This window comes from Caretta caretta, chromosome 28 (genome assembly GCF_965140235.1).
Source record: "Caretta caretta isolate rCarCar2 chromosome 28, rCarCar1.hap1, whole genome shotgun sequence".
NCBI classification, from domain to species: domain Eukaryota; kingdom Metazoa; phylum Chordata; order Testudines; family Cheloniidae; genus Caretta; species Caretta caretta.
The window spans coordinates 13055279-13080383 of record NC_134233.1 but is presented as its reverse complement, the minus strand read 5'-3'; positions in this window follow the sequence as shown (position 1 = coordinate 13080383).

The window sequence follows — 25105 nt, the reverse complement described above, 5'->3', positions numbered from 1 at the left end:
TGACCTGGGGGAAACTTTACTGACCCCTCTTTGGTTTGATTGGAAGTGGCGAGGACACACTAAGGCCTGGTCTACACTCCAGAGTGAGGTCAACGCAAGGCCGCTCACTCTGCATCCCCCTAAGGATGGAATTTCCTTCCCATCATCAGAACTGCCCCTCGGTGCCAAATTCGTCACTCCACCTCCACACGTGGCAGAGAGTCCAGGTCGATGCAGCGTCCGTGCGGACACCACGTCGCTTTCCTCAACTGGCTTTCAGGAGCCTTCCCACAATGCCCCACCCTGACCCTACAATCAAGACAAGCCCTTCTGGGGAGGATGGGCACTGCCGACACGAGCAGCAAAGTGCGGACACACACCAGGGATGGAATCGCTGTGGCGGCTGTCTGCCCATTTAAGTTAGGTCGGCTTCAATGTGTGGTGGAGCCATGGCCTGAAGGTAAGAAGAGGTGAAACTCGCACACACACACAGATGCACCATCTTCCCTGTGGTGGCGGGTTCGCAAGGTGACATCTCAAATCTCACTTACAGCCAGAGACACATGGCTGCTCTTCTCCTCCCGGCGTCTCTGCTGGAGCTTGTCCAGCAGCTGCTGCAGCACCTCCCTGGTGAGCTGTGGTTCTTCACCCAAGGCCTTCCACAACTCAATGGCACATCTGCAAATTCAGAAACACACGTCAGAGCTTTCCTGCTTGGCCATCTCTTGCCCTCCCCAGGGAGAGGCTTGGAATACCAGAGGAGACAGCCACTGGTGCAGGGAGGCTAAGGCAGGGCAAGTCCCTTCAGAGAAAGTTGTATTTATTCCTTTCCCCTAATGGGTTCTTGTTTCTAAAGCTAACCCACTCTTTCCAAGACAGTGACCATGTACTGACCACAGAATGACCACCAAACTGTGACCCGCAGACTGTGCAAAATTCTGCTCTGTTACACTTGGGTCAGTCCCGAGAAACTTGCCTGACATCATTGGAGTTCCTCTGGCTGTTTGGGGCTATAACGGAGACCCAGCGTTTGGCCAAGTGTCTCTTAGCAGCTCAATTCTACTGCAGTGTGGTGGACAGGGTCAGAGAGTGAGTCAGCACATGCCCTGATCTGAGAAGATTCAAGAGCTTGGAAGAGGAGATTGTAAAGCCCAATGTGACAGAGATGGAAGGAAAGTAGGACTGAAATCCCCCTCCTCCATTCTTGCGGATCTAAGTCCTGCTGGTCCCCGCAGGCATCTGCAGAGGAAGACTGCAGATGGATCCAAAAGACTTCCAGTCATTTGACGTCCAAGTTTGGTGAGGAAGGTCGGACGTGGTGGTCAAGCCCTAGGACATTGAGAACTAGGTTGGACAACTCAAGAGCAAATGGCCTGGAAGCAAGGTCTTCCGGAAGCTTGACTGAACTTCTGTGCCAATGCTGCCGAGTTTCTGTAACTTCTGAGCACAGCCCCTGGAAAGCACTGTGGCTGTTCCAAGAAATTCAGACCTGATTCTGAAATTCAGAAAGGTTTACAAATCAAGCACTCAAATCTGAAAACCAACACTGTATTCCTCTGATAACTGAATTGGGTAAGAAGTTCCATTTCTTTCCTGCCGCTCTTCAATTTGCTCTGCAGTGTGACACAAATTTCACTCAGGTCAGTGCAGAACTGCATTGCAGAAGATGCCAAGGAAAGCTGGACTTTTGACCTCTGGCTAGGGTTCACTTGGGTTTCATGGCCCCGAGGAACACATGGGAGTTGTGTTACAAACCCCTCAGCTGGCTGACCCTTCCAAGTGATCAGCAATAACCAGCAGGACTGAAAGTTAACAATCTATTGAGGTGGAAAGAGGCACTCCCCCCTCTCAGAGCTATTAATGCTAGCTGTCTGCTCGCTGCACTGCATTTAGGCTCTGGTCATGTGGGGATGATTTTTTTGTTGATTTTATTTTCTTTTCTTTTGCATCAAAAAGGGCTGGAAATGTCTGTTTTAAGAGATTGACCTCTGCCCCACCGTTCCATAAGGATGAGTGCATTTTGTCACCAATTCCTCAGCCATGGAATAACTGGGGGGTCTTAGGACAGGTAAGAATCCTGCACTGGTCTCCAGGGGATAGACAGGTGGGCCTCATGTCCCTTTTCCGTCTCTGCCTTCTCTCCTGCAGTAAGAAGCAGCCAGACCTCATGAGCCAGGGATGTTGAGTGAGCCCCCAAATCATTGATTGGCCCTGTACTGGATCTGAGAGGAAGTGGGGTGACCCATAGAAATCAGGAGAATGCTGGAATTCTCCAGAAAAGTGGCATGTCTCCATCCCGGGGAGTGTAGGAGGAGGGGTTGGCTCCTTAGTGGCTGGGCCTGGCCATCTCCTCTTAGGAAGCGTGGACAGCTCTCTGCACAGCAGGAAACTCCCTCCAACTGTGTGAGCCCCACGGACCCCTCCCGGCCTGTGGCCTGTCAGTAGGAGCAGGAGGAGAACTACTGGACTGAGGAGATAACAAAGCAGCTCCCTACCTGTGCGATGACAGCGTGTGAGCCACACAGGTTAGAACCACGTCCTGGGGGTGGGAGCGAGCCAGCAAGGCCATGGCCCTGAGCACTGCTCTTCTGGCTCTGGGATCACAGCTGTTGTCGAGCCAGATTAAGATCCCTCCCACGATGTCTCCAACCTGGAAGAATGCCAGAAAGTTGAGGGATGGATTTATCAATGAGTGGCCTCCTCCCAGGGAAGCCCTCCTGGCAGCCCTGAAAGCCTCCTCTGACCTCGGTTGCCCATCTTGGCTGCTCCCTAAGAGGCTTTGACAAGTCCAGGAACCCCAGTCTTCCTGAGGTCTGGGTTAGCACCTTCAAGCTCAAAAACACGCACAAAACCTTAGAGTGGGCACAGTCTTAACTCCCCTGATGTCCCAGGGCCTTCCCTGCCGTAGCAAACGGCTCTCAGTCCCGCTCTCAAGGGCTTCCCTCCAGGAGCCTTTCCTCCATCTCTGCAACTTCCTTTTAGCTCTTTCTTGCACAATCCGTTCCTCCAGACCAGTGGTTCTCAACCTAGGTTCCATTGTGGGGCACATCCAATCCGACCTGTTTGTCCCTGAGGATGTCCCAAAGGGGCGCAGCTCTGTGCTGACCGGGCCACAGGTTGAGAAGCACTGCTCCAGACCCAGCTGGTTCGACCGATGTATCCCAGAGCCCATGGCAGAGACAGGAGGCAGGGCTAGTTGGGTGGGGCTAGCCAGCTCCCGTCCCCAGTCTCCTAAGTCCCCAGTCTCTAACCTCAGGTTCATGCTATGGCACTTAGAAGAGCAGTGCAGACAAGGTGACTTGGGCTGGAGCCCAGGCTCTGAAGCCACCGTCCTCCCCAGGCTTCAGAGATCAAGTTCCAGCCCCAGCCCAGAAGAGTCTGCATTGCTGTTGTGGCCCCTCAGTGCCAGCCCTGGGAGCCCAAGTCCATAGAGCCAGGCTTTCAGGCTCCTGCTGCAGAGTTTGCAACACAGGGAGACAGACCCTAAAGGGACAAGCCACCTCCTAGGACTCTTCCGTGAGGAATTGCTCATTGCTCTTTCCCCTCTCGAACAAGGAGCAGGAGCTCCAAGGCGGGTGGCTGGATTCTGTTGACCTGTTCTGCTAGCAGGAGTTAGAGCCCTGCACAAATCAATCTGCTGATTGAGGGGCCATTTGTTAACTTCCCGCTGGGAGCTGTTGGAAATAAGGAAGTCGGGCAGAGACAGGGATGACCTGCAGGAAACCCTAGGAACAGGCAGGTTGGGGAGGAAGTTCAGGCTGAGGATTCTGTTCATTGATTAGTCTCAGAGTTTCAGGAAAGCCAAAGCCCAGGAAGGGAATAAGTCTGCACTTCCGCGCCACGTGCAGGCGGTCTTTGGAGAAGGGCTTGAATGTCACCTATCCCCGTGGCCAAGCGATGAATGGCAAGGGGCTGAGCCAATCTTCCAATCCCATGCCAGTGTCCCAGGAATGGTTTCCGAGGAGAGGAACTTCTCCCATCCCCCTCTCTGCGCAGCATCCCCCTGCCCCATTGCGGGCGTCTCTTACTCTCTCCATCTTGTCTCCGTGGAGAGCTACGATGGCCCTCAGCTCTTCCTCTGCGGCTCTAAATCTCTGCAGGGTGGGTGTTGTCAGACCCTTCACGGCTGCCATCAGCAGGGCATGGAGCGGGGCTGAGGAAGGGTGCTCCCTGGGGGTCTGCAAAGAACAGGGACAAAGCCTGTTGGGATTGAGTATTTCCCTCGGGCAGCTGCCCTGGAACAGTCTGTCCCCGGGGGAGGCTGGCAGTGCCGAGGGAGCGTGGAGACTCCGGCTGAGCCCTTTTCTTCAAAAGCCTCCCCAGGTGCTAAGGTTTCCTCAGCCTTTGTCCCCTCTCTGGCCCCCTCCCCTGAGAAGAGACGGGAGCCTCTCGGGCAGTGCTGGGGCCCCAAGGGCCACCCCGTTTCCTCCCTCGCTAGCCCCTCCTCGCAGGAAACCCCGCTTTTGCTGAGAAAGCCTCAATGTCCTGCAAAGCCCATTCGAGTTGCTCCTTGAGTGTCGCCGAGGGGTCACTGGAGAACCTGCCCCATGTCCCATCCCACCCCGAGCGCCTGAGGAGATTGGCTCAGCAACTCTGGCAGCCCACAGTGTCTGCGAGGAAGGGACTGAGAATAGGGCCCAAACGGAAACACCCTCTTCCTTCCCCACCTCACAGCTTGTGGGGCTTCCAGAAAACAGGCAGGAATCGCCGTCAGGACAGAAAGTAACTGAGACTTAAGAAGCAAGTTTGCCTGGCTGAGGAGAAGCCCAAAGCGTGGGCCTCTGGGGCCAGAGCCCTGGGGGTGAGAACTCACTGGGCACAATGTTACTCCAGGGGGCCTGGTTCCAGGGTCACCTAAACCCAGGGCTTGGGGTGCTGGAGGCCTTTGCCCTGGTGTCTCAGGGCAACCCCTGGGGATTACTGCAGCTGGCCTGCATGGCGCTGGATTAGCACCGTCTGTCCTGGTTGCCAACAGCTGAGGGGTAGCTCAGTGGTTTGAGCATTCGCTAAACCCAGGGTTGTGAGTTCAATCCTTGAGGGGACCATTTCGAGATCTCGGGTAAAAATTGGGGTTTGGTCCTGCTTTGAGCAAGGGGGTGGACTGGATGACCTCTTGAGGTCCCTTCCAACCCTGATATCCTAGGATGCAGTAGAGCACGGCGGAGTGGCACACTCGCCTCCATACTCCAGACCCCTGGCGGGTCAGAAGCTCCCAGAATTGCAGCCTTTTGTATGCGCTGCAGGGTGCTCTGTCCCGAAGAGGAAGAGTTACAAAGGTGTCTAGAGGCTTTTGTAACTCGGACAGAGCCCAGATGTTGGCAGGCGAGAGGAAATCTGGGACCTCTGGAGCTTAGTGCAGGAGCCTCGACCACAGGAGCGAAAAGCCAAGAGGCTGTTAGCTAAGGCTCTCGAGCAGACTCCTTTTCTCTGTGTCTCCAAGTGGTCCTGGTGCCACGAGATGGGCCAGAACCCCACAGCCAGGACATATGTGGGTTCCCCCGACCAGGGCAGGGATGGGCCTGGTCTGGTTTTCAGCCGTGCCTGTGTGCCATGGAAAGTGCATCAGAATCGGGCACCTGAGTCAGGCACTTCTGCCAGTCCCACAAAGCACCTCTGGACTTCTTTAGGTGCCTAAACCCCTTTGTCAAAGCGGGCCTCATTCAAGCGACCCAGATAAAGCCTGGCTGGAGTCGATCACCCTTGACGAGTGTTTCTTTTCAGCCCCTGGGAGATATTCCTACACACAGCAAGGGATGCTTTCCATGAGCACGGCCAACCAGCATCATTACCATCGTCATATGGGAGCTGCTTGTTAATGAGGGGCTGGGAGTGCGCTCTTCTTCCTGCTCTTCTGGGCTTCCTTTTTCCCACTTCCCCTTCGTGTCAGACGGCTCCTTCTTCGTCCCTGCAGTAGAAAGAAACATTCTTAACATTTTGTTTACAGAGGATGGAAGTTGGGCCCAGAGCCCTGAAGCGAATTGCCCAGGGTCAGACTGAAGGTTGTTGGTTTTTATTATCTTTTTTGGTTTTGTTATCTTCCCTTTTGGTTCTATCCCTGGAAATTGCCCCCGACTAGTCTGCTGAAAGATAAAATCATCTAAATCTGCCTCCAAAGAACCTGACAGGCTGAAGCAGGAGGAGACCTGAGAGATGGCCACTTTCAAATCAAAAGGGAACGCTGAGACCTGCCTGTTGCCACACCCGCCCCCACCCGTCCCGAGGAGAAGGAGGCGCCGACCTGTCGTGTGCGATCTAATGAGCAGGGAAAGAATCTGGGAATTACCTTCTGTAAAAACTCATCCTTTTGTTTCTCAAACACCTGTGGAAATAGCTGATTCAAGAAGTTGCTGACAGAGAGATGGTCCGCGTCTCTCAGTAGCTCCTTGGGTCACCAACCGTTGTCAACCAAGCCAGTTGGCAGACTGACGGCAGGGCAAGAAAGCTGACGCCGAACACTCTTTGCTGTTGGCATCCGTGACATCACAATCAGCTTGTGCATAAACACACACAGACCGCACCCAGAGAGACACACCCCCACTGAGCAACTCCCCACTCTCCTTCCCAGCACTTCCTGCCCACCACAGAACAGCTGTTTCGTGGAATTGAGGATGCTCCGGGAGGGTCGGTTCGGGGCGGGGACATGGCATACTTGGGGCAGTGCATGGGATTCTTCTCTCCTAAGTGCAGGGCTCAGCACTTGTCCTTGCTGAACCTCATCAGATTTCTTTTGGCCCAATCCTCTAATTGGTCTGGGTCACTCTGAACCCTATCCCGACCCTCCAGCGTATCTCCCTCTCCGCCCAGCTTAGTGTCATCTGCGAACTTGCTGAGGGTGCAATCCATCCCATCCTCCAGATCACGCACAAAGATGGTGAAGAAAACCGGCCCCCAGAGTGACCCGTGGGGAAGCGGGGGAGGGGGTGGAGGAGAGGAGGCAGACGGTGAGTGACAGGGACCCCACAGAGGGGGGTGCAGTGGAGGAGAGGGGGAAATCATCCAGGCAGCGGTGGGCAGTGTGGGCTGGGAGAAGGGGCGAGGCAGATACAGGAAGAGATGGAGCACAGGGGGGAAATGGGGCCCAGGCACCCGGGGCCTGGTCATCGTTGGCACCAGGAGAGGAGAGGAGACAGAGACAGAGACAGAGACAGAGACAGAGACAGAGTGTGTGTGATGGCCAACATACTAGAGGAGAGACAGAGAAAAACATGGTAGGATAGCAAGCAACTCACCTCCTGGAGTCATCTGTCATGAAGCGGGACTTCATGTTTCCTCTGAATTGTGTGGGGGTGCCTCAGTTTCCCCTATGCAGTTCTTAAGGATCTAGGGGGTGGGGTAAGGGTGTATGATCATTGCAGAGCTCTGGAGGGCAGGTGTGTGCAGGGGTCTGGACACAGAGAATGTGCAGGGGTCTGGACACACCCTGCAGGTGTGTGCAGGGGTCTGGACACCCTCTTTCCTGGCACCTGATGCCCTGGGCCCTTCCCCCCTGCAAGGTGAGAGCTAAAGGGTTGGAGAACAAAGGAATCGGGTGCCCTCCTGGCCGGGGACAGGGACAAAGCCCAGAGGAGGAGGGGCTGGGGGGAGTTTCAGTTGGGGGCTGGCTGGAGACATGGAGTGAAGGGCAGACGGGGTTGTCTGGCTCACTGCCCCACAAAATGGACCCGGCTGAGGGGTCCGGTTCTCTGCACCTACAGGCTCTGTGTTAGACCATGTCCCTGTCGTCTAATAAACCTCTGTTTTCCTGGCTGGCTGAGAGTCCCGTCTGACTGCGGAGTTGGGGGGCAGGACCCTCTGGCTTCCCCAGGACCCCGCCTGGGCGGACTGGCTGTGGGAAGCGCAGGGAGGGGCAGAGGAGGCTGAAGGCTGAAGGAGGCTGAAGACGTGTTGTGCGTGTCGTGTTGCATGTGTCGTGTGATGTGTTGTGTGTGTGACTTGTGTGTCGTTTTGTGTGTGTGAGACGTGTTTATGTGTGCGTGTTGTGGTCTATGTTGAGTGTGTGTGTGCCATGTTGTGTGCCATGTTGTGTGCATGTGACGGTGTGTGCCGTGTTGTGTGCCGTTTTGTGTGCATGTTGTGTGTGTCGGTGTCATGTGTTGTGTGAGATATTTGTGTCTCGTGTTGTGTGTCGTGTTGTCTGTGTGTGTGTCGTGTTGTGTGTGTGTGAGTGATATTTTGTGTGCGATGTTTTGTGCATCGTGTTGTGTGTGTGTGTGTCACGTGTGCCGTTTTGTGTGTCATGTGAGGGGTTGTGTGTCGTATTGTGTGTGGGTGTCGGTGTCATGTGTGATTTCTGTGTCACGTTGTCTGCCGTTTTGTGCGTCTCGTGTGTGTGTGTGTATGTGTCGGTGTCGTGTATTGTGTGTGATTTTTGTGTGTCGTGTTGTGTGCTGTTTTGTGTGTCATTTTATTTGTGTGTCATGTTGTTTGTGTGTCGGTGTCCTGTGTTGTGTGTGTGTGTGTGAGAGACGTGTTTCTGTATGTGTGACGTGTTCTCTCTGTGTGTGTCGGTGTCGTGTTTTGTGTGTGTGATGTTTTGTGTGTGATGTGTATGTTGTCTTGGGTGTCCACACAGGGTAATGCACAAAGCATTCCCCTCATGGAGGAAGAGTGACACAACGTGGCCACTCAGGAGTAACACACAAACAACCCCCCCCCCCCGGAGCAACAGTGATGTGTGTGGCCAATTCAGGTCATGCCCAAACCATTTCCATCATGGAGAAAGAGTGACACCAGGTGGCCAATCCAGATAATGCACAAACCATTTTCCTCACAGAGCAACAGTGACACCGGGTGGCTAATCCAGGTATTGCACAAAGCATTTCCCTCATGGAGCAACAGTGACACTCGGTGGCCACTCACGGTAGTGCACAAATCATTTCCCTCCTGGACCAACAGTGACACCGGGTGGCCACTTGGAGTAATGCAGAAAGCATTTCCTCACGGAGCAATGGTGACACTGCGTGGCCAATTCAGGTAGTGCTCAAATCATTTCCCTCCTGGCCCAACAGTGACACCGGGCGGCCCCTTGGAGTAACACACAAATCATTTCCTCACGGAGCACCCGTTGCACAAACTGAGTTTAATAATAATAATAATAAAGAAAAAATAGTTTCACTAGAAAAGGTAGATTTTCAGTGATTATAAGGGATAGCAAACAGAAGAAGGCAGATTACTAAGCAAATACAAATACACACACATACTAAGCCTAAGATCTTAAAGAGACTGGATTCAAGAAGTCATTTCCCATCCTAAATGTCTTTTGGCAACTTGAAGAGTTTCTGTAGCTTAGACTTCCCGTTGTTTCTCTTTACAGACTAGACTCCTGTCTTAGTCTGGACTCCCCCCTTCTCATTCCCTTTGTCTCTTCAGGTACTTTCAGCAGCCTTTCTACTGCCCTGCATGATTTCCGTCCGCTCCGACTTCTCCATGGCTCCCGAGACCTCACCTGTGGGAATGCACACCTACCCGGGTCCTACAAAGGGAGACGGCACCAGGAGAGCAGAGGAGAGAGAGCGAGTTGGCGAACACACGAGAAGACGGCGAGTGCGGACGAGGAACTGGAAGCGCCGACCTGGCAGCCGGGTCTGCAGCGGGCAGAGAGCGGGGGCCTGGTTCCGCCTCCGTGGAAAGAGGCCCAAGCGGCTCAGGCCCCTCCTGCCGCGTTCCCCTCCGGCGAGAGCTCCGGCACCATTCCTCGCCAGAGCCGCTGCGAGAGCCGAGCCGGAGCCCTCGCTCCCCAGCGCTCGACGGGGGCTGGGAATCTCGCCCTCGGCCCTGCCGCCCTCTTCCCTCCCGCCCACACCGGCCCCACGCGCCGCCCAGAGACCGAGTTCCCTCGACCGTCCCCGCTCCGCTCTCGCCCCGCGGGGGGTCGTCTCCGGGGTGGGATTTCGGTGTCGTGTCCTCTGCCGTCTTGTGTGTCGTGTGACGTGTCGTATGTCGTGTCGTGGGTGTGTGAGACGTCGTGTGTGTCAGTGCCGTGTGTGAGAGCTGCCGTGTGCTGTGCGTGTGTGCGTGAGTGTGTGTCGGCGTGTGTGAGAGACGTGATTGTGTGTGTGAGACGTTGTTTGTCATGTGGTGTCGTGTGTGTGTGAGACGTGGTTGTGTTTTCTTGAGTGTTTTGTTGAGTGTGTGATGGGTTGTGTGTCCGGGTTGCTGTGATTTTTGTGTGTGTGACAGGTTGTGTGTCATGTTGTGCATGTGCGCGTGCGACGTGCAGTGTAGCTGTGACATGCTGTATACGTGCAACGCGCGACACGCAACGTGCCTGCGATGCGCACTGTGTTGTGTGTGCAACATGTGACGTGCTGTCTACAACGTGCAACAGGCTGTGTGTGATGTGTTGTGCATGTGACATGTAAAGTGTGACGTGCAACATGCTGTGTGTTCCACGTGCAACGTGTCAGTGTCATATGTGTGTCTCAATGTCGTGTGCCATTTTGTGTCGTGTGCCATTTTGTGTGCGTCGTGTCTGTGACATGTCGTGTGTGTGCGTGCGATGTGTTGTGCATGTGCATGTGCATAGTCAGACAAGTGCGTGACGTGATATGTGCGACATGCGACAAACTGTGTGTGCGAAGTTGTGTGTATGCAACGTACGTGCAACATGCTGTGTGTCTTTGAGTGTGTGTGAGACGTGTTGTGAGATGTGTTGTGGGTCATGTTGAGTGTGAGACGTGTTATGGGTCGTGTTGAGTGTGTGAGTGTGACGTGTTGTGGGTTGTGTTGTGTTGAGTGTGTTTTTGTGACATGTTGTGGGTCGTGTTGTGTTGAGTGTGACATGTTGTGGGTCATGTTGTGTTGTGTGTGTGTGTGACATGTTGTGGGTCGTGTGTGTGATGTTTTGTGTGTGATGCGTTCTGTGTCGTGTTGTGTGTGTGTTTGCATCGTGTGTATTTTTGTCTTGTTGTGTGCCGTTTTGTGTCATCGTGTGTGTGTGACGTGTGTGCGTCCACGCCTTCGACGTATTGTGCGTGTCCGTGTGGGAAGTGCGAAGTGGGATGGGTCAACTTGCCACCCCCTTCCCCAACACTTTAGCCCCCTGTCGTAAACATGACCCTACCCCCACCCCAGGGTGCTACTGACACTGAAACGACCTAAAAGACCCCCGACTGATCACTATTGGCTGCACCCCATTGCCACCCGCACTTCTATGCTGCTGCTGGCCAAACCCTCCCCCCAAAATCTAAACCCCACCCCCTACCCGGAACCCAACTGGAACCCTGACCCCATAACCTGCCCCCCAACTTGAAACCCCTGAACCAAAACTGTAGCCCAACCCTCACCCCAACCCTCACCTCCAGCTCTGAACCCAGCCCCCCGAAGCCTGACACCGCTTTAAGCCAGAGCCCACTTCCCCATTCCCACCCTGGGCAACAACAGTGCAAACCACACCCTCCTGCCCCCCGCCCAGGGATCCTGCTTCTTACCACCCCTTCTTTGGAAATGAACCTTTTCTTCACTTGCATCCCACACACCTTCATTCTCCTTTGAGGGCTTATTTAGTGACAGGGGTCTACACAAGGCAACTCTTTGCTATTACAGCGTAACAGGACACAGAGACGTGAAAACAGTGCAAACAACATTCCACGAGTTTTCAGGAGGTTTAAACACCCAATACATTTGAACATTTAACAGTCACTTTCATCTCTACTAACACACACATCCATGGTTGGTAGGCTCTGTTTGCTGCGGTGGATCCACTGGGGGTTGATGTCATGGGGGTTGAGTGAAAACCCACTAAATTGACAGCAGAGCGCTCTCCAGTCGCCGTTGGGACTGCGCCAGGAACGGCAGGAAAAAGGTAAATTGACCGAAGAGCGTCTCCCATCGACCCAGCCCAGTGTAGACAGAGCAGTAAGTCGACCGAAGCGACGTCAAATCCAGCTCTGTTATTCACGCAGCGGGAGCAGCGTAACTTAGGACGACTTCCTGCGGTAGGATAGAGTCATAAATAGAAAGGGAAGGCTAACCACCTTTAAATCCCTCCTGGCCAGAGGAACTGGGATTGTTTACTCTACAGAAGAGAAGAATGAGGGGGGATGTCATAGCTGCTTTGAACTAAATGAAGGTGGATCCAAAGAGGACGGATCTAGACTATTCTCAGTGACAGCAGATGACAGGACAAGGAGGAATGGTCAAGTTGCAGTGGGGGAGATTTAGGTTGGATATTAGGAAAAACTTTTTCACTAGGAGGGTGGTGAAATACTGGAATGGGTTACCTTGGGAGGTGGTGGAATCTGCTTCCTGAGAAGTTTTTAAGATCAGGCTTGAGAAAGCCCTGGCTGGGATGATTTAGTTGGGGATTGGTCCTCCTCTGGGCAGGGGGTTGGACTAGATACCTCCTGAGGTCCCTTCCAACCCCGATATCCTAGGATTCTATGATCATTTGGCCAACAACATGCAGCAAAGCACCCAACTCAGTTGCATGAATGCTCTATAAGCCACTCCTCAATTATACAGAGACACCAGCATATCTCCCCAGCTCTCAGCCTTGCACCTCAGAAATGTACCATCTTACACGGCTCACGGCCTTCTCTTGAAAAGTGTAAGCTCATTAATTAGTTCGCCACTTCATCAAAAATAAAGGGGACATGCACCAGCCTTTGTCATGTGAGCAACTTTCCCAAGCACTTTGGACAAACTCAGGAGTAAGTATAAAATAGTAAAATAAGTTTATTAACTCCAGAAAGTTAGATTTTAACTGAGTATAAGTATTGGTCACAGAGGTCAAAAGTGTTTACATAACAAATGAAAACAGACTCCCAGTCTAAACTCTAATTTGAATATACTAAGCAAGAATTGGATCAAACAGCTTTTCTCACTCACTGGTTGCTCCAGGCAATGTTGAGATCTTAATACACAGACTGAATTCCCTCTCAGCCTGGGACCAATCTCCGCAGTTCAAATTCTGAGTCTTCCAGACAATCTTCCAGGTGTTGAGATTGGGGAAGAGACAGGCCACGTGGGGGTGTCTTTGACTCTCATACATATTTTTTCTCCAGCTGCTAGGTAGATTCTTGCCGTGATGCTGGGGTTAGTTAGCCCCCAATATGGAGCAGCAGTTTGCCTCCTGCACCTTGTGGTAGGCATGTCACAGCTCCTTCACTTTGACCCCGCACGGCAGCGTGTCCCTGTCATGGCCCCTTTCTATCATGCATCACGAAATCTGCGTGCGCACCTCGGGAGTTACACCGCAGAAAGCTGCTTTCCTGTGCAGAAACTTGCCCGTGTAGACAAGGCCGCAGAGGGCTTCCATAAGAACGCACGACAGGTCATAGACTGGGTCAGACCAATGGTCCGTCAAGCCCAGTGTGCTACCTGAGAGCGACCAGTGCCGGATGCATTGGAGGGAAAGAACAGAACAGGCTTGTTGACCTGCAAGGTGAGGGTCTTTCACCTTTATATTTAACTTCATTGTTGTCAATTCCTACTTATCCTATATCTAACTACCCCTCCTCTGAGGTCTCTGGGCAAATCAGGTGTGAACCACTCCTTTGACACAGACGTGTCCCAATCCAGCTGAACTGAGGCAGAATTTGGGCCAATGTCAGTTTGGAAAAGGCCTGCTTCACCCAGCAGGTTTCTCAAAGTATCCGCTGCTGTGAACCGCATGTCGTCTGGATGTGCGAACTCCAAAGATAGCAAACATGAAAAAAAAAACGCAAAGCCGGTTCTGAGGTTTCCAGAGCCAGGCCTGAGGGTTAAAGAGCTGTGCTCAAAAGGACAAGGGTCTCAGCAGCTATAAAAAGAACTCGTTGCAAAAACAAAACAAAAATTACATGGAAAAAAAACAACCAAACAACAACCACCCAGAAAAGCTCCTATCACTCGCCCATCACCATTGTAGATCTTGACATCTCCTGCCTAATGTGACATCTTTGCTTTGCGAACAAGAGCACTGGGGAACTCCTGCGAACTCCAAAGATAGCAAACATGAAAAAAAAAACGCAAAGCCGGTTCTGAGGTTTCCAGAGCCAGGCCTGAGGGTTAAAGAGCTGTGCTCAAAAGGACAAGGGGGCTCAGCAGCTATAAAAAGAACTAGTTGCAAAAACAAAACAAAAATTACATGGAAAAAAAACAACCAAACAACAACCACCCAGAAAAGCTCCCATCACTCGCCCATCACCATTGTAGATCTTGACATCTCCTGCCTAATGTGACATCTTTGCTTTGTGAACAAGAGCCCTGGGGAACTCTCTGGCTCACCTGTGTGGGTGGAAGGGGTCTCACACTACGTGGGAAGGCTGCATCATGAGAAAAACTACCTGTGCTCTACTTTCACACTTTCTAATCTTTCAGAGTAGCAGGAGGCGGAAAAGTGAGACACATGCATTAGACTCAAGAGCAAAACTAAGAGACCAAACCACAGACTCTGGACTCAGCATTCATGTATCCTGCAGTCTGAACTTGGAATCTGTTACATTCCCTCATTGGCTACCATCATTTAACCAACACGGAAGTGCTTCTTGTCCAGCAAGGCAGCCAGTTTGGGACCCATAGGCATGGCATGGCTCTGAAGGAATCAGCTGTTTCTCTCTGTGCTTCAGGAAACTTGGGATCCAAATGGTAAAAGACAGTTGTTCCCAGTTTCATCATGGCATCCTTTAGAAGTGTGAGCAATTCTAAAAACAGTTTACCTTGGCCACAGGTCACCATAGCGTCCATCTCTGGGGTGAAAATCAACCACTCGTACCTCTCATTTCTACCTGAGTTCTTGTCAAATCTTTGACCTTAGTTGTAGCAATTTTACATGGCTCTGGCGTAGAATTCTTCACCAACCACACAACATACCAGTAGCGATACTGAGGTAGAACTCCCCCAAATATGCCCTTTTGTTTCTTTAATCTGGTGGCACAGATTTAAATAAGGGACTAAATTCAGGTGCGGCTTAGAATCCTTCTAAGACACCAAATGTCAGGTATCTACTCAAAATGGGTGTCTTTCTGCAGCTCTATCACATTCCTCATGGATGTCATTTCCTACACATTTACAGCATCTCCCAGGAGTGAGCTGAACAGAAATGTCACTTCCATTTTTCCCATCTCTACCTAGGAAGGGATTGCATTTCCCAAATAAGAGGCAACATGCACCTGATTAGGAAGGGAAGATCGTCAGGAGCAACCTCCTGCAGGGCATGGGCCACAACTGCTTTGGGAGGCAAATAAATGGGTCTTTTGCTTAGTTCCAAATCCTTTACTAGAGAATCCTCTTCCCAGCCCCTTCGGGAAATATTGACCTTACCAATTGAAGAACAGGGGGATAGAGATGGTGATGGAGAATCCCTCTGATTTACCCTATGTTCTTCTGTTGTTTCAGAGGGGGAAAGACATTTTTCCCTCTCCCTTCCCTATTCCTGCTCTTTGTTATACTTCAATATATTTTAAGGGAGGAAAACGGGAGTAAAAATATCTGCCTTCAGGAAAACCTGAAGCAACAGCGCTCTGATGAACTGTGACAACTGGGAATGAAACAATATGATCCTGGTGGGGGAACTTGATGACTAATAATGGGGGAACAGTATAAATGGGGGAACAGTATAACTGTGACTTTTTAAATGGGGGAACAGTATAACTGTGATGCTCAGGCTTTGTTTAGACTAGGACATGTGATGGAGTTTAGGTCAGGTCAAGGGGAAAGCTAATGCCAACCACTGCACCTCGGCTGCATCTGCACGACAACTGTAATTGTCTTTTAACACCAAGATCACTAACTTGAGCAGCCAACGCCATGTACAGTCCTAGTGGATGTAAGGCACGGGTAGTTTTTGCCTCAGTGTAGCTTGTTGGGAACAAACCTCTCTCCCCCACCTGGAGCTGATGAACATTCCTGGCTGGAGGGACACACGCTCCTTTGATCCAAAAGGAAAGGAGTTGATAGAAAACATCACAGGACTGACCCCAAAGAAGGGTGAGCTGCAAAAGGCAGGAGCAGGCAACTCATCTGGGGGAGCTGAGTAACCACGGTGAAGATGGGGCACAGATCCCTAAGTGGGAATTAGCAAATGTGATTTAAAAGAAAAAAATACCTTTGGCCAGCCCTAGTCAAAGCATTTGTTACAGATCACTCCCATGTGGATTTTCTGATGTCTAATAAGGTTTGAGCGCTGATTGAAGCTTCTCCCACACTCAGAGCACGTGTAGGGCCTCTCTCCTGTGTGGATTCGCTGATGTGTGATAAGGGCTGAGCTTTGATTGAAGTGTTTGCCACACTCACGGCATCCATAAGGTTTCTCACCCGTATGGATTCGCCGATGTCTAATAAGGTGTGAGCTCCGATTGAAGCGTTTCCCACACTCAGAGCATCCATAAGGCTTCTCACCTGTGTGGATTCTTCTATGTGTGGTCAGTACAGAGCTCCGATTAAAGCTTTTCCCGCACTCAGAGCACATGTAGGGGGTCTCTCCTGTGTGCGTTCTCTGATGTGTGATTAGGGTAGAGCTCTGATTGAAGCTTTTCCCGCACTCAGAGCATCTGTAGGGTGTGTCTCCCGTGTGGATTCGCTGATGTGTGATCAGGTTTGAGCTCCGATTGAAGCTTTTCCCACACTCAGAGCATGTGTAGGGCCTCTCCCCTGTGTGGATTCGCTGATGTGAGAGGAGGGATGAACTGTCAATGAAGTGCTTCCCACACTCAGGGCATCCATAAGGTTTCTCACCCGTGTGGATTTTCCGATGTGTAATAAGGTGTGAGCTGTGCTTGAAGTGTTTCCCACACTCAGGGCATCCGTAAGGTTTCTCACCCGTGTGGATTTTCCGATGTGTAATAAGGTGTGAGCTCTGCTTGAAGTGTTTCCCACACTCAGGGCATCCATAAGGTTTCTCACCCGTGTGGATTTTCCGATGTGTAATAAGGTGTGTGCTCTGCTTGAAGTGTTTCCCACACTCAGGGCATCCATAAGGTTTCTCACCCGTGTGGATTTTCCGATGTCTCATAAGATGTGAGCTCTGCTTGAAGTGTTTCCCACACTCAGGGCATCCATAAGGTTTCTCACCCGTGTGGATTTTCCAATGTGTAATAAGGTGTGAGCTCTGCTTGAAGTGTTTCCCACACTCAGGGCAGCCATAAGGTTTCTCATCTATGTGGATTCTCTTATGTGCAATGAGATGCGAGCTCCGCTTGAAGCATTTCCCACACACACAGCATGCGTAAGGTTTCTCACCCGTGTGGATTCTCTGATGAGTGAGAAGGTCCGAGCTCCCTTTGAAGCTTTTCCCACACTCGACGCATGTGTAGCATGTTCCTTCCAAGTTCATTCTCTCATGTGTAATAAGGTCTGACTGGCTACCGAAGTTTTCCTCTGGCCTCTGCTGACTCTCACAGGCTTTTGTTTTTTCTGGGCGTGCACAGCTCCCAAAATCATTCCCTTTGGACCTTCCTGACAACATCCCATGGGCTTCCACTCGCTCAGCATCTTCCTGCTGGGGTTCCTCCTCGTTTTCACTCACCATCCCAACACCTGACAGGAGACCGAGAGAATCCAGACGTAAGTCTCTGCCTGCGCCAGAGAGAAAGGAAATCTCAGAGAGAAGAATGGAAAAAGGGATGAAGGAACCAAAATGTGTACAGGACAGATCAAACCTATCAGGAGCTGATTTTCCCTTCAACCTTCCCCAGAGGAGAGAAAGGAAGGGATCAGTTCTGGGTCCGTATCTCAGAAGAAATCTCAGGGGACAGCGAGATTGGGGAGGGACCTGCTGCCAGTTGTCAGTCAGGATAGGTGGGAAACCATGAGTGACCTCTGCCTAACGATTCTACATCTGCAGGGAACAATCCTGAACTTGGAGAGCTCACAAGATCTTTGTAGGGCATCCCAAATGTTTCCTGTATTCACCGACAGTTTTGGGGTTGGTTTAACCAATGCCTCACCTATGCAGGCAGCTCTCGGGAGCACTTTTTTCTTAGAGCCATGAAGGTCTGGGACGCACGACTTCTCCCCTCGTTCCAGCTGCGAGATCACATCAGTTCTGGAAACTGGAAACCCTGCTCAAGGCAAAGAAAACAAGGGAGGTCAGTGGAATTTGTGGGATACTTGTCACAAAGAATATTCCATGCTTTTAAGCCCAGCTCATTTTTAAGTAGTAACATCCGAAGGCCGGCTTCCTTGGCTCAAAGTGCCAGGAGATGATTATTATAAATCATATTCATTACCTTAGTGCCTAAGGGACAACTAACAGTGGGTCCTCATTTTGCTAGGAACAGTACAAACCGAGAAGCGTTGATGGCCCGTGTCCTGAAGAAGTTACAATCTAAATAGACAAGGCAGACACAGAATGGGGGAAGGGGTACAACCCACCAGCAGAGTGAACTCCGTGAAGGCAGAGTGGCAGATCTGATCAACACAGGCCTAGATCTTGAGACTATCGGATTTAATGTTACAACCAGGGCCAGTGTTTTCCGGAAATTGTCGCTAGGACTGCATTTTTTCCCAAAATTACTCTTTGTTTCTGGAATCACCGTTAATATCCGGAATTGCTGATCAGAGGGTGCGTGGGACACGCAGGGTCACAATCCCCCAGATTTCTCCCTGGAGACACCCGTCTCCTCCCCAGGACACAGGCTGGCTGCGGCTGAGACTTGATGCCAATTTCTTCCCTCCTCATACAAGTCTGGGATCGGCAGTGGGACGCCAGGCTCTCTCATCATGCTGCAGAGAGGACGGCACTCACAGCTGCTCGCGGCCGTGTCCACAGCACCTCTCCCCTGCTCATCTCCCCTGTACACAGCTGGTTCATGCCCCGTCTCTCCAGCGCACAACTGGCTCTAGGCTCTCAATGCCCAGTATCTGAGCCCCACCGCCCCCACACAGCCGGCTCCTGTCCCCTCCCCCCAAGGCACTTTCAGGCTTTAAAGGATTAGATATTGCTCACGTTTGTCAATTACTCTCTTTTCATTGCCTGCAAACTCTTGCCCTAATTATGACTGTTATCTGTATATCTAAGCCAGCCCTTGAAAGCATGAATTCTTCACAAACTATGATGCCGAGATGCACCACATGATACCAGGAAGGGCTGCGGGCTGGGTTTCCTGTGCAAGCTGGTATCACTACAGGGTGATGAATGCCAGATCTCAAGGCTGGTTATGCAGAGCTCCACCTTTTGAAGCTTTACCCAACGCAGAAAGGGGTAGTGACGGATTTCCCCTCATTCAGGAGACTGAAGACGACAGACTTTTGGGGGATAAACAGCTGAGTTTGAGCTGACTGAGGGGGGTCTTTCTGGGCTACAAACTCACAGGACCTGATAACCAGCAGGAGGTAACCCTTTAAGAAAGGTTTCAATACACTTTGGAACCGATCAGGGATTCCCATGAGGACTGCTGAGGGAATGAAGGTAAACACGCATTTGGATGCTCTTCTTGTTTTATGAGAACGGGAACAGGAAGGGCAGGGATATCACTGAATGCAGGATCTCAGCAGGACTAGATGTCAGGATAGCACCATATTGCAGCCCATTGGAAAACATAATCCCAACTACACATATAAAATGATGGGCTCTAAATGAGCTGTTTCCACTCAACAGAGGGATCTTGGAGTCACTGGGCACAGTTCTCTGAAAACATCAACTCAGTGTCCAACGGCAGTCAAAAAGCAAAGAGAATATTGGGAATCATTCTGAAATGGATAGATAAGAAGACAGAAAATATCATATCGCCTCTATATAAACCCATGGTACACCCACATCTCAAATACTGCCTGCAGATGTGGTTGCCCCATTTCAAAAAAAGATATATTGGAATTGGAAAAGGTTCAGAAAAGGGCAACCCAAATGATTACAGGTATGAAACTCTTCTGTACGGGTAAAGATTAAAAAGACCGGGACTATTCAGCTTGGAAAAGAGACAAAGGGGGGATATGAGAGAGGTCTATAAAATCAAAACTGCCGTGGAGAAAGTAAAGAAGGACGTGTCATTTACTCCTTCTCATAACACAAGGACTAGGAATCACCCAATCAAATTAATAGGCAGCAGGTTTATAAGAAACAAAAGGAAGTATTTCTTCACACAATGCACAGTCAACCTGGGGAACTCCTTGCCAGAGGACGTTGTGAAGGCCAAGATTATAATAGGGTTACAAAAAAAAAACAAAAAACACCATGAGAAATCTATTGAGGACAGGTCCATGACTGGTTATTAGCCAGGATGGGCAGGGATGGTGTCCCTAACTTCTGTTTGTCATAAGCTGTGAATGGGTGACAGGAGATGAATCACTTCATGATTCCCTGTTCTGTTCATTCCCTCTGGGAGACCCGGCGCTGGTCACTGTTGGAAGACAGGACACTGGGCTAGATGGACCTTTGGTCTGTCCCAGTGTGGCCATTCTGAAATACCAGGGAACCAAGTGAGTCCAGTGCAATGGGAGGGAGTAGGAAAATCCCTGGGTGTGGAGAACACTGGGAAATTAGAAACTATCATTCAGAAGCAACAGACTCTAAATAGTCTAGAAAAGCAGAATGTGAAAAATAAGAATCGGGGTCATGTGACTTCAGGAATGAGGGACTCAAAAAACCAAGTCTGCAGAGAAGGTAGATTGTGGCTAGTGCACATGGGGATGGGGGGAGCAACTCTCCAGGTCTCAAGGATTTTCACCAGCAACCGAGGCCATTGTCCCATGCACGGGGCAATCCGGAGCAGTGAGGAGTTGTGTCATCTGTAATCCTGGCTGAGTTTCAATGCTCTGCTGCTGGAGCTCCCTTGTCTGCATTCCCCCAGCCACCATTCAAGGTCTGTGTGATCAGTAACCCTGGACCAGCCGCTCTGACCCCAGCAGCCTGCTTCTTACACCCCAAGCACATTCTGGTCTGGGTGGAGAAGGCTCAGGGTTTGAGAGAAGGCCAGGGGTAGGAAGCTTCTGTTCGTTATGCTGGACCTATCCCCCCGTTTTACTTGTGCAAACAGGAGATATTTGACACTGTGCGATTCTGCTCCTGTGCTCTCTTCCCACAGCGTTCAGCAGCAGGGGAGGGTCTCTGGTCGTGTGTGTGTCACGAGCATGCTGGGGTGATGCTGGAACAGGACAGAGCAGAGGTGGCATTGTGGGGGTGGCGTGAACCTCATCTCTTCCGTTCCCCTTCCAAGAACCGAGGGGACAGGAACCCTTACCCAGCGAGGTCACAGTCTCATAGGTCTCCTGCATGACGTCTCTGTAGAGGGCTCTCTGAGCGGGGTTCAGCAGAGCCCACTCTTCCCTGGTGAAATACACAGCCACCTCCTCGAAGGTCACCGGCCCCTGAAAGAGCAAGAGCCCCACACTCAGGACCTGCTGCCCCACTCACAGCCCCACGATTCGTGGGGGAGAGGAGCCAATCAAACGGAAACTCTGGGTGGACCGCAGCCAACAGAGTCCCACCCCCACCCCGCTCAGAGCACCCAGGAAACACCAGGGTGAGGGGGCGAAGAGAGAGCCCCTCCTCTCTCCCAGCAGATCCATCACACACCTACTAGCCACAGACTGATACCGGAGATGCTGCCCCGAGCAGGGTCTAGGGAGAGATCTCTTGTAGGAAGCCCAACACCCTCCTCCTTGTGAAAAGAAAAGGAGGACTTGTGGCACCTTAGAGACAATCCAATTTATTTGAGCATAAGCTTTTGTGAGCTACAGCTCACTTCATCGGATGCAAACTGTGGAAAGTGAAGAAGAGCTTTTTATATACACACAAATCATGAAAAAAATACCTCCTCCCACCCCACTCTCCTGCTGGTAATAGCTTATCTAAAGTGATCACTCTCCTTACAATGTGTATGACAATGAAGGTGGCTCATTTCCAGCACAAATCCTGGGTTTAAGAAGAACGTCGGGGGGGTGGGGGGGGCAGGAAAAAACAAGGGGAAATAGGTTACCTTGCATAATGACTTAGCCACTCCTAGAGCTGGATATGAAGCAGGGGAATCTCCCCTAAGCCTGACTGGTGGCTTCCCCCTTCGTATTTCAAGGCACCCGCTGGTTAGTTGGGTCAGGCTCCAGCACTACGAGTCTGGTCCTTTTTCCCAGCCCCATCTACGTGGGTTATTTTCTGTTCACCAGATTGGAGCATTTCCACCTCCGAACCTCATGGGTCTCTTCCTAGAATCTAGGCCACTTATTAAACAACTCCCAGCAGGTCTGCCACCCCCTGGCCTCCTCCCTTTCTCCACCCTGTGCATTTCCTGCCCCGCTCCAACCTCCAAACCAGACGGTGCAAACCTTCCCCTCTCCCGTGTATTTGCTGTCCCTCTCCCTCCTGCAGGAACAGATCAGAACCCCCCACAATAATCCCCACCTGAGCTGGCTCCTCTGCAGCCATGTCGCTCCCCTGTCCCATGGGAAGACGGGATGAACCGGAAAGAAACATGAGCGTCGTTCTGCAACCTGGCTGGGCAAGAAGGGCTGTTGTGGAAGTTTAGGAACGGGCATTAGTTCATTTCACATCACGCTTCCCCCAGGCTCTTTCCTTGCAGAGCGAGATCTGAGATTCTGCCGTGCTGAGAAAATGCTCAGTCTCTGGATTACAGCAGAGACCTGGCCCCTCCTGCCAGGCTAAGCCCACAGACACACTTTTAACGTGCTTTCTCCCTCCCGCATCCCAAAACAAAGTCTCTGAATGCAATCCTAGAAAAAAGCAGAACCAAAGGAGTCCCTTTCGAGGATTCCCTCTGACACTGACCCCACGGCAACCACACCCCAGCAGGAGGGACATGGAGTCAGGAACTGGGTTTTCCTCTCTCTCATCCTCATCTTGTCCACAGGAAAGTGATTCTCCCCACAGTGCAGAAAGACATCTGTCTGGGCAGATGAGAGAGCTGGAAATCTCTTTCAAAACTCTTTCATCCCACAGACACTGTCAGTCTCTCTATCTCCTTTTCCCTGTGCCCTCTCCATGCCTGTCTGCTAGGAAACTCTCATTCCTGGGTTGTTTGCTCCCCCATGGCTGGATTTGCTCCTGCAAATGGCAGGAGAAATGGGGTGGGGGGCTGTTTGTGTAGAGTCATTTTATAGTCCTTCACTGCCTGCCTGGGATTTCCCCATTGCCTGCCTAGGACCCCCACCTGCCGTCCACCAGGATCTGCCAGCCCATTTGCCTGGGACCCCCTCCTCCTCCCAGCACGACCCCCTGACGCTTTACAGGAGGACCCCTCACTCTACGCCAGGGACCTCCCCACCACAGTGCTGTGCACTGGGCATGGCAATGGTCCCAGGAGCCAGCTGGGCAATCCCAGACAGAGCCCCTGGCACAGCACCAGGCAGCGTCTAATCCCCTGCCCCACCTGCCCAAGAGACCCCCACCCCCACTGGTCTGCAGCCAACAGGCCCCCAGCGATACCCACCTCCAGGACCCATAGCCTTAGGGCTGGGCACATCAGAACTACCCCCTGAAACCCCAAACCCTCCAGAACCCACCAACCTGACTAGGGCCCCCCCTGCCCAGCCACCCAGAGGCCTCCCCCTACCACAATGTCCCTTCAGCTCCCGCTGCAATCTCCCCACACAGACACCTGCCCCCCCCCCCCCCCCCCCCAGCAACAGTGTTCCCTCACAGTGTCTGACAAGTGGATAGAAAGTTATCACCACCCCCTGCTGGCCAGTCACACAGGCAGAGGGAGCCCGGGGGGACGCCTCTTTAACAGGAGAAGGGAAGCCATGGAGGGCCAAAATAACTAAGAAATTTCCATGTCACAAGCAAATAATGGCCACCGTGGATCCACCCCAGAGTTGGCTACATCTTTGCACTGCGGGAAGCCCCCCCCTCACGGAGACCGACGGAGGGCGATAGGTTCCCCCCAAGGAAGGACAAGTTGCTAGGATTTAGAGACATGGGGAACAGCCCCAAACCCAAGAGGATTTTTAATTGACATTTGATGATGACATCGTAAGAGGGAAACCTGAGATTTGAGATCTGTGTTCAGAAATGAAAGAGAAAGGGTGGAAATCTGAGGGATTTTGGATCCATTTATGCAAATTATAGAGAGGAAAGTGGAAAATGAGAGGGATTTTATAGCAGTTGTTGATAGGAGGTAAAAGCTGAGTGTATTTCCCACCACTATTTGGTCAATGAATAGAGCAGAAATGGGCAACATTGGCAAACGTTTTGGATCCATATTCAGGAATCTGAGAAAAGGTGTAAATCTGAGATTTTCGTCGTAATTTATAATCACAGAGACAGGGAAAGCTCTCAGGGGCATATTCAATTAGAAGTAGACAACTCGAGTAAAAGTGGGGCAAACGTTGAGGGTATTTTTTAGGAATCTTTGAGACGTACAGAGAAAACGTGTCACAAACTACGCAACTGAGAACATGGGATAAACGCCAAGACCGGGGGGGATTTTATGTGGCTATCAAAGAACTAGCTGGAAAAGGGGGACCGTTTGTCATATAAAATCCAGCCTGTCCAATACATAAACAGAAAGTGATGGTCCCCCCCCCCCACGGCCCCCGTTCACCTGGGCAGCAGGGAGCCCTCTGAGGGGCTGACTGAAGGGGGCGGGGGGGGAGCTGGAGGGCTCCGTGGGGGCGGGGAGGGGGCGGCAGTGGGGGATGGGCAGGTGGGGGGCAGAGAGTCACTTTCCTGCCCCCCCCGCCAGCGCTCCCCCCCCCCGGAGTCTCCCACTCACCGGGGCGGGTCCCAGCTGGACAAAGTCCCGCCCCCGGCCGGGCACGGGGGGGTTAATGACGGGCCCCACCCCGCACAGACCCCGGAGGGGAGCCGCAGCTGCTCCTGCGACAGATGCGACACGAGGCAGCGCCTGGTCTGCTCCGGGCTCCGCCCCCAGATGCTGCCCCGCCCCCGGTCTGCTCCAGGCCCCGCCCCCAGCGCTGCCCCGCCCCCGGTCTGCTCCAGGCCCCGCCCCCCGGCGCTGCCTCGTCTCGGGTCTCTCGGAGGAGCAGCTGCGGCTCCGCTCCGGGGTCTGTGCTGGGGGGGCCCGTCATTAACCCCCCCGTGCCCGGTCGGGGGGGGCTTTCTCCAGCTGGGACCAGCCCCTGGCTCTGCCCGCCCCCGACCCGGTGAGTGGGAGACCCCGCGGGGGGGGGGAGTGCTGGTGGGGGGGCAGGAAAGTGACTCTCTGCCCCCGGCACGGCTGGGATTGGGGGGGGGCAGAGACTGGGGCCCGGCGCGCGGGGTCCCTTGGGGGGTGTTGGGGGGAGAAGCCGGAGT